Raw genomic sequence first — 10,511 nt, 5'->3', positions numbered from 1 at the left:
TTAAGTCCAAATTTTAACCTTTTGAGTCCAAATTTTTGGACTCAAATCGTTATAAAATGAATGGCTAGGGACTCAGGGCGTTAAACTTTTTGATTTTGGACTCAAGTGGTTAAAACCACTAAAACACAGGGACTCAAAAAGTAATTTACTCTAAATATTATATCTTTAAGAACCCCGCGTATTGTATAAATTAATAAATGTAATTTGTATACCAAATAATAAAAAAGTTAAAAAACTTTGTGTACTACACGAGTTGAAGAAATATAATTTTGGATAAAGTCTTATATATAACCAAATAATCAAACAATATATATTTAAAAATCTCGTTTATTACATTGGTTGAATAAATGCAATTTTATATATTAAATAATAAAACAATAAATATAATTTTGGATAAAGTCTTATATATAATAAATGTAATTTTGGATTAATAGTATATTAAATGAATATAAACTTGGATAAAGTCTTATATATAAAAAAATTAAGTAATTGATATATTTGATAAATAATAAAAAAAAATAATAATAGTAAAAAAAATTCTCATACATGTATATATTATCAATTAAGTAATCCGATGTTATCCAAATTTTTTTATTCAATTAACATTTTTCTATTTAATATTATCTATAATTATTAGAAGATAAATATAAAAAAAATGCAAAAAAAAAAAACCATAAAAAAAGGTGCCTTTAATGAATGACACGTGTCAAATATTGGTTTCTTTTATTATATAGTATATAGACTAGGTTAGAACCCCGTGTATTACACGAGTTGAATAAATGTAATTTTATATATTAAATAATAAAAAATTATATCTTTATAAACCCCGTATATTGTACGGGTTAAATAAATGTAATTTTATATGTCAAATAGTAAAAAAGTTATATCTTTGAAAACCATGTGTATTACACAGATTAAATAAATGTAATTTTGTATACTAAATACTAAAAACGTCGTATCTTTAAAAAACCCGTGTATAATCGGGTTGAATAAATCTACCAAATAATAAAAAATTACATCCTTAAAAACCCTGTATATTACACGTGTTGAATAGATCTAAAAAAGAGTTATATCTTTGAAAACCATGTGTATTACACAGATTAAATAAATGTAATTTTGTATACTAAATACTAAAAACGTCGTATCTTTAAAAAACCCGTGTATAATCGGGTTGAATAAATATACCAAATAATAAAATAGAGTTAATTACTGTTTTCGTCCCTGTGGTTTGTCAAAAATCACTATTTCAGTCCATTAGTTTAAAAATTGCGATTTCAGTCCCTGTGGTTTCACTTTCATAACCATTTCAGTCCCTGTGTTTTCACTTTCGTAACCATTTCAATCCATTTATTCTGTTAGTACAGGGACTGAAATGGTTACGAGGTGGACTGAAATTGTTACGAAAGTGAAACCACGGGGACTGAAATCGCAATTTTTAAACTAATGGACTGAAATAGTGATTTTTGACCAACCACAGGGACGAAAACAGTAATTAACTCTAATAAAAAAAATACATCCTTAAAAACCCTGTATATTACACGTGTTGAATAGATCTAAAAAAGAGTTATATCTTTAAAAACCATGTCTATACACAAATTAAATAAATGTAATTTTGTATATTATATACTAAAAACGTCATATCTTTAAAAAAACCCATGTATAGTCGGGTTGAAAAATCTACCAAATAATAAAAAAAATTATATCCTTAAAAAACCATGTGTATTACACGTGTTGCATTTAACACGAGTTGAATAAATATAATTTTGTATACCAAATAATTAAAAAATATTCTTTTAATAAATTAGGATAACATTTAATATTAATTTATTATTTATATGTTTAATATAAGATAAGTAGGAAAGAGATGTATTTATTTTAAAAATATATTAAATTAACAATTTTCAGGATAATATTTTATTAAAGTACGATAAGATTTAATATTAATTTATTATTTATTTATTTAATTAATATAAGTTAAGTATAGATGCGAGGATAACTTCAATGAATGAACGTGTCCAAAACTTGATTTCGATAGATTTTAAACCATCATGATAACATCGAATACAATCTTTCTATACTAATAAATAAAAATCCTTTTTGAACACGTGTCATCCTATGGTAATTTCTCGCCCTTATTTTTTTAATTTAATTTTTTTAATATCTCTTTTATTAAATAATAATAATAAATATCAATTTAACTAAATCTATTTATCTATTTGGTTTTCATAATCTGAAATTGATTTCTTTTTTAACTCTAAAGTTTCAATCTTTGGCAATTTAAGTATAAAGTTTCAATCTTTGGTGTTTTAACCCCTTTGATTAATTTATTTTTCACTTCTAATTCAAAAGTTTTCATCTTTTGTAATTTAACCCCTTTAATTTTTTTTTTACTTTCAACCCAAAGCTTTTCATCTTTTGCAATTTAATCTCAATACTTTTTTTAATTTCAACTTTAGTCTCTTATATACTTTTCATCTTTCATAAGTTCTCCGTTTAACGTGTCGTTCTACATTTCCGAGTTAACATGCTGCAACGTGTGTGTGAGGTTTAACGTTTTTTCATCTATTTTTTCCTGTTTGACATGTTCATCCCAGCACGCAGTGGCGGAGTCACACTTTGAATAACGGTGTCGTCCGACACCATTGAATTTTGTGTAGCAAATACAACGTATAATAGGAAAAATTCGAGCGACACCATTGTTTTTTTACGAGTGACACCATTGTCTTTTTACAAACGACACCATTGTTTTGTTGTCTTCTAAAAGAATTACATAATAAACAAATTTATATTTCAAAAATTAAGCCCAGTTACTTGAATTTAATTAGTATACTTTAAATCATTAAAGGTCCATGCTTAATTTTTATTTTTTTCTAATCCAGTAAGCATTATAGCCTCATGTCTATTGGTTTTGTTTCAATTGTTTAACACTTTAACCTAACAGGATGTTTGATGATCATTTGAATGATGCGTGCACTTGTTTGTTATAATGAAAAAGAGGGGGTTTTTTTTGCAAGTTGCCAATGAAAACATTATGAATTGTTTTCAAAACATGAAAATGCGTACAAAGCAACTATTAAATTTTTTTTATATATATCAAATGACTTTGTAATTTTATTATGTGTTTTTATTCAATAACATTGTACTATTGTACTTTTACTGTGGTATTTGGTTTTATTATGTGATTTGACCTGACTAGATCCGAACCGATCCAAGAAGTTCGACTCCGGGTTACTATAAACCGAGGTATCCATAAAAAAATGACACCATAAGAAAAAATTTCTGGCTCCGCCACTGCCAGCACGTCTATTTTTCCCCGTTTGATAGGTTTGTCGCAACGTGCGAGTCAGAGATCGACTTAGTTATTTTTTCTCGGTTTTACACACAGGCTCGTGGTCATGTGAGAAACATTTGTCTTTCATCTAACATGATATATAACTAATAAATCCCCCGCCGCATGGCGACGGGTGATAATTCTAGTTCCATACTATACAATAATATATGTTACGATTGATCAAAATTAGTTAAAATCTAAGTTCTAAGTTGGTCAGCTTGGTTAGGTTCTTATAAGTCAAAATTAGTAAAAAAAAAAAAAAAAAAAAAAGCATGACTCTAAAGATAAACATTAACTAAATTAACTAAAATAAGACAAAACTGGAAGTCAAACCCACCAATTTAATAACCTAAAGATCAAAAATAACTAAAATCTAATATAACCAAAATTAACTAAAATATAAGTTCGAAGCTGGTCATCGAATTTGCCACGTAAATAATTATGATTTTTTTAGAAGAGTTTAAATTAAAATTAAACTAAATAATAATTATCTATAAGAGATTAAACTAAATAATATTTAATAGAAGGATTATCTATAATTAATTAGAAAGGATTAATTAAACTAAATAATACACATGCTAATATGATGACAAGTATCCCAAAATTGGTTTCTTTTATTATATAGTAAGTATAGAAGATTGATAATAAAAATTTGTATTAATTTAGATTAAATATTATTATTATTAGTATTATTAATAATTTTAATCAATTAAATGAGAGAATGACAAGTGTCCTAAAACAGGTTTCTTTTATTATATAGTACAGATTATAAATAAAAAAATTGACATAAGATTTTATAATCTAAATGTAAAAATTGACATAAGATTTTATAATCTAAATGTAATTGTATTATATTAATGAGTAAACTGCCATTTTGGTCCCTGTGGTTTGGTCAATTTTGCCACTTTAGTCCAAAACTCAAACTTTTTGCATCTGGGTCCCTGTGGTTTCAGTTTTATTAGTTTTATTGCCATTTTGGTTCAAAAATGAAATCAGGTCATATTTGTCTTATAAAATCCTGTTATTTTGTCATTTTCCGCAGGGGGCAAAATGATCATTTCTTTTTTATAAATAAATATCATATTTTATAAGACAAATATGACCTGATTTGCCCCTGAGGAAAATGACAAAATTGCAGGATTTTATAAGACAAGTATGACCTGATTTCATTTTTGGACCAAAATGGCAATAAAACTAAAACCACAGGGACCCAGATGCAAAAGGTTTGAGTTTTGGACTAAAGTGGCAAAAGTAACCAAACCTCAGGAACCAAAATGGCAGTTTACTCTATATTAATTTATAGGAAAAAAAAATATAAAAAATTCGGGTTGAACGGGTTGTGTTCATCGGCCAGGTATTATTGATAGACTTGGTGCATCATTGGTTTACAAGATCATATGCATATGCACCTAGTTTTCATTCTTTTATGAAATGTTAACCGCGTGACTGATCCACTTACGAAAATGATAATCTTACTTCTTTTCATGTCACCCTCAAAATATAATTGGTTGAATGTTTAGTTGAAGTCAGTATGAAAATATTTTAGCTCAATTTGAAAAAAAAGTATCTGAATCTGAATCAACCGGCTGTGGGTATATTAACTACTATCAAAACTGAAAACCAGTATTTAGATTTTTTTAACAACTATTGTATTTTTGCCCATTTTATTTGCTATAGCGTAAGACGAAATCCGAATCTACTCATTCATAAATTTTTGGATCGAATGCCACATCTGTTATTGCGAATAGCTCCAATACCGCTTATAAGGTTTGTAGCAACTACATTTATTGTTACAGATCTTACCGAAACAAGGTTGCCACAACAAAGTTTATTCCGTGGTCTATTGAGATAAAGTTCTGTGAGCCAAGTAATTCAACCAATTACGACAAACGTCCTGCAAGGCCAATCATTTAAACGGATGCATAAATAAGCTTCTTCTTTAGTTATTATTATTAGTTTTTTAATTTTGTCATCGCAGTTTGAGGTACTGGTTTAAAGGAAAACTCTCAGATGATGAGGCTTTGCATAGGTGAGTCATCACTCTCAAATCTTTGCATTAAAATCTTCCTTCTTTGTCCAATGTAATTTGCAGAGACAGGTTATTTGTAAGGTAACAGGAAATGATTTTATCATGCAGATGCGTTGCAGCATACACTTCAGATCTCATATTTTTAAATGTCAGTTTGTATCCTCACCGTGCAAAGGGCTTAAAGACGACTTCTATTAGCTTGGATCACTCGTAAGCATTCTGGAACTTTAACCATGGAAACTGACTGTTATACATATTTCTAAGTGTAGTGCTTGTTTGGATGGATCTAGTTGAGAAATGTGAGTTTCATACTTTCATTGATTTCATATTTGTGATGTAATTACTCGAAAAACAATCTATCATACAAGATTATCACTAATCAATGGAGATGCTAAGTTTTTGGGAATTTGATGATGCAAAATTGTATAAAATTTTCTTCTTGGGTTGCAAACCGTCAATTTTTGGTAATTTATTCAGTGAGCGATAACAAAATTAGGGAAGTTTGTAGACTCGAGTGATAATGCATTGAAAAACAAGTTGGGTAGAGAAAAGGTGTCACTTACCGACTTTTTGATAGGCAACATCAAGAAGTCTACACCAATGCAATTCTCAAAAGTTAAATGAACCCAGTGTATCTTATGGTACACACACCTCGTGGCCTCAATATGATTGACGAATATGTGTTAACAAATCATATTACCAAACTAAGAGTTATAATATGTTTATTTAGTTCCTTACTAGTAATTTCCAAACTTCCAACATATTATCCCTCATATATCATACAATAATATGAAACTACGCGATGTATTCAAGCTCATCCTTTGTGAAAACCTCGCCATAGCCTGCAATAAGAGCGCTGGCTGAAACCCGGTTAATCTCTTAACATCACACTTAGTTAGATAGTTAGAATAGATTATTACATAGCGGTTATGAACTACAAGGACTAATGTTGTCAAAATGAAAGATGGTAACTACCATCATTACCGAAAAGGTGTGTCCCTTCTCTCACACCTATTCCGATCGGCACAAGGGAAAGACAAGAAGAAACGCACCGGTTGGATTGAACGGACAAGAAACAACATACCTCTTCAAGGTTTAATCACAACCACACATTCAAGAGACGTGTCTATTCACGAAGAGACACAACTCTTCACTCGTACCCGTAGAAAACTATAAATAGGATAGATTGTTTTCATTTGTAATCACTTACTCTCAATTCGAATGTACATACATTCGGTTATTACATTCAAGTTATTGTTATTCAAGTTTCTTATTCACGCTCGTTCTAGAGATCAAGATCCATTTCGGGCCAACAAATTGGTATCAGAGCATCAGGCTCTAGGCGTGAGAATCGCAAGGCATCGCAGGGAATTCGCGATCAGGTTTCAATTTCGTTTTTAAATTCGCAAGTTCAATTCAGAATTTTTGATTTCGGTTCTAGGGAAATCGGTTGAACCGAAGGGTTGGTTAGGAATCTAGGGTTTGTTTGATTCCGGGGTTTAGTGTGAATTAGATTGTTTGATTGTTTGATTATTACACGATTCGAGTAATCGTGGGATTGTGAAGATCTATTGAAACCAAGGAAATAAAAGTTTATTAGAAGTGAAGATTGTTCGGCAGGAAGATATGTCAGGAACACCCGGACAAAATCCAATAATAATACAGAAAGAAGGAAATTCTCTTTCCCAGTTTCAGTGTCCAATTCTGAAACCTACAAACTATACGGTTTGGGCTATTCGTATCAAGACGATTCTTGAAGCGAATGGTTTGTGGGAAACGATCGAACCGGCAGAAAATGCAACGGTAGACACCAAGAAAGATAAGTCTGCAATTGCATATCTGTTTCAAGCAATACCGGAAGATGTTGTATTGCAAGTTGCAAGTTGTAAAACTGCAAAGGAAATTTGGGATAACCTAAAGGTTAGACACGTTGGTGTTGATCGGGTACAAAAGGCGCGTATGCACACGCTATTATCAGAATTCGAATTATTGCAAATGAAGGTTGACGACACTATTGATTCATTTACCGCAAAGATTAATAGTATCGTTACCAGGGCAACTGAAGTAGGAACGACATTGAGTCAACCGACTCTAGTACGCAAACTCCTAAATGGCGTACCGGATAAGTTTACTCAAAAATCGTTGCCTCCATGGAACAATACTCCGATCTAGAAACTATGACGCTAGAAGAAGCAGTCGGAAGATTAAAGATGTATGAAGAACGGCTCAGGTTAAAGAAAGGAAATCAAGGAGAAAGCCAAGATAGGCTTATGTTCACACATAATGATAACACCAGAGGAAGACAATCTGGAAACCGCGGACGTGGTAGGTTTAACCAAACGCGTGGAAATTGGCGAAACAACGGAAATAGGCAAAGTCCCAAAAACGAAGGACCTACATCTAGACCTAGAAATGGAAATTCTAGAAATTGGAGGAAGTTTGCAAGAACCGACCTAAGTAAGATCCAATGTTTTAAGTGTCAGAAGTTTGGACACTTCAAGAAGGATTGTTCTGAGAAAGACGAAGTACAAGAACATTCAAACCTCGTCGAAGAAGACGAAGCACCCGTATTGCTAATGGCAATATAAGAAGAAAATGTTGTTCAAGAAAAGGCTCTACTAAACGAGGAACGTATAAAACCAACAAGTTACGCCTCAGAAGATGAAAATCTATGGTACTTAGACAACGGGGCCAGCAACCACATGACAGGAATGCGAAGTCACTTCAAGGAGTTAGATGAAACGGTGACAGGGCAAGTACGGTTCGGTGACGGGTCGCACGTAGAAATTAAAGGCAAAGGTTCAATTCTACTGGAATGTCTAAACCAAGAACAAAAGATTGTTTCACAAGTATACTACATTCCAAGTCTGAAAAGCAACATATTGAGCCTCGGACAACTTACAGAAACTGGTTGCAAAGTGGTTATGGACGGAAATCTACTTACTATCCAAGATCGAAATAGAAAGCTACTAATGCGAGTCAAGAGAATGAAGAACAGGCTGTACAAAGTCAAACTGAAGACTGGAAAACCAATCTGCCTACTCTCAAAGACCGAAGACATAGCATGGTTATGGCACGCAAGGTTAGGCCACCTACACTTCGATGCTATCAAGGAAATGACTCGTAAGAACTTGGTACATGGAGTTCCCCAAATAAGTCATGCTAGTCAAATCTGTGACGCATGCTTATTAGGAAAGCATAGTAGGGCACCATTTCCAAATCAGGCAAAGTTCAGATCTTTAAAACCTCTGGACTTAGTCTATGGAGATTTGTGTGGTCCTATATCCCCACCAACACATGCTGGAAAGAAGTATATATTCTTACTTGTAGACGACTGTACTCGCTACATGTGGGCATATTTACTAACTTCCAAAGATCAAGCATTCGAAACTTTTAAGGAGTTCAAAGAAAAGGTGGAAAAGGAAGCGCAGACCAAGTTAAAAATGCTAAGGACGGATAGAGGAGGTGAATTCACATCGGCTGAATTTAACAAGTATTGCAAAACCAATGGCATAGCAAGACAGCTCACAGCACCGTATTCCCCACAGCAAAATGGAGTAGTAGAAAGGCGAAACAGGACGATGTTATCCACTACTTGCAGTATGCTGAAGGCAATGAACATGCCACAGAACTTTTGGGGTGAAGCAATACGACACACAATATACGTACTAAACAGGGTTCCAACAAAAGCCCTGGTAAACAAGACGCCATATGAAGCATTGAAAGGAAGAAAGCCAAATCTGGAACACTTGAAGGTCTTTGGCTGCACAGCTTACGCTAAGGTACTACCACTTCAACAAAAGAAGTTAGATGATAGAAGTGCACCCATGGTTTACCTTGGAATAGAAGAAGGATCAAAGGCATACAGATTATATGATCCAGCAAAGAACAAGATATGTGTCAGTAGAGATGTAAAGTTCATGGAAGGTCAACCATGGAACTGGAATAGTTATATGGAAACGGTAGATTCAGGGAATCCCGAATGGACAAACTTTGTCATTCAAGAAGATGACAACCCACCAGAGTTAGAGGAAAATGAACCAAGTAGTCCTAGTAGTAGCGGGCCACATCATGATAATTCAGGAGTAGATCAGACAGAAGAACAAGACTCCTATGTAACCCCGCCAGCACATTCGTACAATCAGAACTCAGCAGGAAGTTCAAGCAGTTTATCAAGTGGAGGTCCATCCACCTCTGAAAGCACAACAGAAAGTATTAGTGACACTCCAGTAAGACTGAGAAGTCTCGAAGATCTGTATGAAGAGACAGAAGAAATTCAAGTAGATCCACAGGAATTACTACTTGCCGAAGAAGAACCAAGGAATTACAAGGAAGCATCTGGTGACAGAAAATGGATTGAAGCAATGAAGGCTGAGTTAGACTCAATAAACAAGAATAACACTTGGAGTTTGACAGAGTTGCCAAGAGATCACAAGGCAATAGTGTAGGTCCCTCTCGGAGGATGACGAACCTAAACCCTGTTATACAAACCCACTAGCGAGTGCGGAATCCAAGCTACCCACTAGCGAGTGCGGAATCCAAGCTAGCAAGCAAACCGAGATGAAACAAGTAAAAACACAAACACACAAGGTTCACCGATTAACACCACTGTATTAATACGAATGAAGGTTCCGGTTACAAGCACAATGTTTACAAATCAGTATTGCAAACTCTCTAATGTGTGTGTGTGTGTTCTCGGACAGAATGCTCTCCTTATCTCTCGAGTATATCTTTCTGTCTGTGTGCATCTCAAACTGAAATGAACACACTGCATGGGTATTTATACCCATACACAGCAGGTCTGATCGAAGGATCCGATAGATGTCTCGAAGGATCATCTATCGGTGTTGAACCTTTCGAAGGATCAGGAATGTTGATCGAAAGATCATCTTTCGATCAGACTTCCATCGAAGGGTTCACAGTGACCTCGAAGGACTATCTATCGAGGTCCATCCATCGAAGGTTCAACTTTCGAGTTCATCGAAGGATCTAACTATCCTTCGATGAGATATCCTTCGAACCAGACATGTTACATTCACAAACTAACTGTTTGGCCAAGTCAAACTAGGAGGACAGTTGACTTGGTCAAACTTACATGACTAACAAGGACATCGTTTATAACGTGACCGAATACAGACAAAGTACAGACAC

General features: G+C 33.4%; 1 long non-coding RNA gene across 1 annotated transcript; it reads left to right on the top strand.

Moving 5' to 3' along the window:
- The first annotated feature begins 4,883 nt into the window (after positions 1-4,883).
- On the top strand, positions 4,884-5,766 carry LOC110937660. Its single transcript, XR_002590939.1, has 2 exons — positions 4,884-5,360; positions 5,469-5,766. It is a non-coding gene; the product is annotated as an uncharacterized LOC110937660 (long non-coding RNA).
- Positions 5,767-10,511: the final 4,745 nt, after the last annotated feature.

Source organism: Helianthus annuus, chromosome 4 (assembly GCF_002127325.2).
Source record: "Helianthus annuus cultivar XRQ/B chromosome 4, HanXRQr2.0-SUNRISE, whole genome shotgun sequence".
NCBI classification, from domain to species: Eukaryota; Viridiplantae; Streptophyta; class Magnoliopsida; order Asterales; family Asteraceae; genus Helianthus; species Helianthus annuus.
The sequence above is the reverse complement of the archived record's forward strand: the minus strand, read 5'-3'. Positions and strand labels throughout refer to the sequence as shown.